This window comes from Manacus vitellinus, unplaced genomic scaffold (genome assembly GCF_001715985.3).
Source record: "Manacus vitellinus isolate BGI_N305 unplaced genomic scaffold, ASM171598v3 scaffold_30_pilon, whole genome shotgun sequence".
NCBI lineage: Eukaryota > Metazoa > Chordata > Aves > Passeriformes > Pipridae > Manacus > Manacus vitellinus.
Window position 1 is genome coordinate 9,035,337 of NW_021940291.1, and position 4,312 is coordinate 9,039,648.

The window sequence follows — 4,312 nt, forward strand, 5'->3', positions numbered from 1 at the left end:
TACAGCCCAGTAGCTGTCAAAAATGGGTTGTTCACAAAAAAGAGTGCCAGGGGTTGTGGGGAAAGAGATTAAAAAAAAAAAAAAGAAAAAAAAATGTGAAAAAGGATCAGCAACAGAAAGCTTAAGGGGACTGAGCATAAATCTTCACAGAAATGTTAAGATTAGAGACTAAACAAGCAACAACCGAGCTAAGCAGGAACGCAGTTGTCCAGAAATATTTGACGAGCTAACTGCTTAGGAAGAAGGGGAATTGTTTAGTCCAACACCTAGGGCTATAACAGCAAAAAATGGGATGAAATTAAGAGGGAAGATTTAGGCCAGATATCAGCAAAACATTGCAGCAGAGTTATTGTACTGTGAAATAATCTCCCAAGGGATGCAGCTGAAACCCCATTGTATGGGAAATTGAAAACTAGCTCCAATTAGAGCTAAAAACTTCAATGCAGCAAACAATACTGCCTCCGTGGAATGATGGGCTGGATTGACTTAATAGCCTTTTTTTTCCAATTTCTATTCTATTCAATTGTAGAATGTATAGTGTAAGACAGTTCTAGAGGAAGAATGTTTTTCTTAACAAAAGATACTGTTTTAGCTAAGTGTGATGAAGTTTAAACATCTACTGCTCCACCAGTCATTACTACAGTGTCTGAATATGCCACATGGACAAGGATATTTTTTACAAAGTGATCCTGGCCTTCAAAATTCTGTTTGATCTCCCATTTTAATAGCTGAAGCAGATAAAGTTGAAACGCCATCTGAAGAGATTATTAGGAACATTCATAATATATAGCAGCATATCAAAACCAGAACAATATTACTGCCAGTTTAAAAAATGGATGCAAAGTTTATCACACAAAAGCTAAAAACCCCTTAAAAAGATGGTGAACTTTAGCAGTTCCACACTTTTCGAAACTACTTGTGTACAAACAGTTTGCACAAAAGAGCTTGTATTTATTTTGCATTTTCATTCCCATCATGTGCCTGCTTTTTCTGCATTCCCTTGCTTTGTATCTGTGCAGGCAACTCTGGGTGACCACAGGAGTGATAAATCCACACAGAACACATATTTAGGGGAACAATCCTCTTGCATAACATGCACAAGTCATGGTATAATTGCTGGATGCAGATTTTCCTCAGCCAGCTAAAACAGTTCACTAAGCTAAAACATTTCACAGAATGAGAAGCAGCAATGAGACTTGGTACACGCAGAATTTTTCATACATATATATGTAACTGATAATACAATTTTCTACTAATCTTCACATATGCCTCCTCTTCAATATTTTCCACAGCACTGCCTGTGGTCAAACTCTGATGAGACTGAAACATGAGATACTGGGCAAATTTCAGATATGACTATTTTACACTATGCACGAGCAACTGAAAAAGTAAGAAAACGCAGCAACTTCATCAAAATTATAAGAAATGCTTCACTTCTGTTTGCTTATGAAGCAAAGGACCTTTTTTATGATCTACTGACTGATTTTGAGTCCTGCTAATAGCTGCAATAGGAAGGAACTAAGCTACATCTCCCCGAGAACAGAAAACAGTCTCATATCTTGACAGCTGACTACATTCAATAAGTGGTATGGTCATACGCAGTATCACAGAAAAGCCAAGGTGGACTAAAATTTTTTGTAATATACACTTAGTTTAATAGAGAAATATCCTCTCTTTTGACAGTACATGAGGCTGCACATAAGTACACAGTGTGCATATTTGAAACTAAAATTCAGTGTAAAAAAAACCCAAACCTGTAATGTTTTCCTTTGATTTTAGTTAATTTTTATCTGCTTATATCACATATGTGTTGTGTTACAAACAGCACTAATAATAAAAGACCAATCCACCTGAAATATTCAGAAAATATATTCTGAATATATTTTATGCCTTTTCTAGCAACAGCTGCAGCAAGCTGTTGATGTGCAAAAACTGGTTTACCAAAGCAACACGGTATTTACCTGTCTCTGAATGGATTCAGAAGGCTCCAGGCTGCATTAACAGCTGTCCAGAATTCAAAACCTTTCAAGAGATACAGTAAGTTGCAAATTTTACACTTGAGATATGTTTTAATAGTTCCTTACTGACGTACAGGGCGTGATACAGGCAGGAGGTGTTACCGTGCCAGGGATGAAACTCTGAGCACATTTTCTGTATGTGGCAGCCATTCAGCCTGGAACAGCACTAGAAGCCAGGGAATATTATAACAATATCAAGACTTCAGCTCACATTAGCTACTTCCTGAAAAGCCACAAAAGCAGTGTGGACTTACATCCCCAGTTTCCTAGGAAACTTTTCTCTGTCTCCCTGGCTGTTCCAAGGTGTCTTGGAAGTATGCAGCTGCAGAAAGCATTTTTGAGCTGATGAGCTCTGACCAGTGCTGTTGGTCTCCCCAGAATCCTCCCCATGTCTGGAAACATCAGTGATTTCATGGGGCATGTTCATGACATTCATCCTGACTAGTTACTGCAGTCTACCAGATGCATTTAAATTATCTCTTGGAAACATGTGACATAAGGGCTGGTATAAGGTTAATATCAATTTCTTTAAGTCAATCACTCAGGAAAATCTTGGCAGCTCTCTTGTGCTAAAGGTGAGCTCTCACTGTCTGCAGTAGGTATAGCTGGAGGATCCAAAGAGACCTGGCAGCAGCCTTGGGATACAGGAAGATGATTACATTCTCTTTGGCATCTAGAAAGTGAATCCCATCATCTTCCCAGGAAATGAGAAAAGCTAAATGCATGGAAACTGCTGACACTTGCAAGAATTTGCACAACAGTTGTTTTCTGTTTTAAATAGAAAAGTCCACGGGAAGTCTGAATCCAGCAGGTAAACAACCAATTTTCAGAGCAATTATGCTTTTGCATATGTATAGCAGCTTTCACCCAGAGCTCGAATTAACAACATGGTTGCATAGATTTAACACAGTTACAATTTTGGGTGTTTCTAACTCGGAACCTAAGACTAGACTTCTAGCTGAATAACAAAATTTTATAGACATTTTTGGTGGACACAAGCAGGAAAAGTTCGGGTTTCATGGAACATCCAAAGCATGGGAGCTGCCACATTAGGGTACTCTACCACTATGTGCAAAAGGGTGAGTGGCCCTCAAATCAAAGCTTCTTGGGGTGGACAGTTCTCAACTATTATTTTCAGCTAATTATCATTCTGGCCTACCCCTCTCCTTAATATGATTTGCAAAGAAAGTAGATCAATTATTTTAATTTAAAAGTACGTAATTTAGTAGTTTTGAGGTAGTAGTAACACAGATCAGTTTTGATGTTTGCACATATATAAAAACGTGCAGCTTTATGTTGCTAATACTGTATAATCACATTTATTCCCAGTAAAACCTTTGGGTTCCTATAGTAACAACAGGATACTACCCTAGCACTCCTAAAGGTAATGAGCTACCTTGCTAGGATCAAACCTCACACCATTTTTTCAAGGAGGGAGACTCCTCACCCTCTCTAGACAACCTGGGCCAGTGTCTGACCACTCTCACGAGAAAACAACGAGGATGAGTTTTTTCCTGATGTTGAAACAGAATTTCCTGTGTTTCCTTTTGTGCCCATTGCTCCTCATCCCGTCACCAAGCACTGCTGAGAAAAGTCTGTAGTAATAATAATTGGGTTTTCATGGTTTGGTTCCTTATTTGCCTCAGTTCTCACGTGATGTGAGGTTAAACTAAGGCAACACCTCAGTATGGGGCACAAAAACTTTACAAATAACAACTTCATTGGTATCACATGAAATATTTTCTCTAAATCAAATAATTTGGCTTCAGTTTGGAGCAGTTTAACTCAAAAAAAAAAGAAAAAAAAGGTAAAAAAGGTAAAAGTTAAATCAGAAAACACAAACAAACAAACAAAACATTCACAGGGGATTTCAGTCCTAGTTAAAAAAAGGATCTATGAAGCTTTCCTTCTACAACTCAGGGGCTAAAGCCTTTCCTATCTGCTTTGTATCTGCTCCTCCCAGTTACAGCTCTGAAAGCTCAGCCTGACCTGTGTCTTTCCTTCAGTTCCTCACTCCAAGTCCAATGCAACGAGTCAAAGAGAAGCTATGGAAGTGTGAAGCAAATGCAGAGCATGAAGAAGGAGATCAGCTTTCCCAATGAGAAAAGCTGTGTCTGATGTTAGTTTCATTAGTCTTAAATCCAGGGATTTTAACAAATTAATCAATTGTCAAACTTGATGAAAGCAGCTGTGAATGAGAAGCTGTGTCCCTAAGAAAAAAATGAAATAATCTTTAATCCTTTTATTCCTCTTTTTTTTCTGTTTTTAAAATGAAGACACCACCACTCACCCCT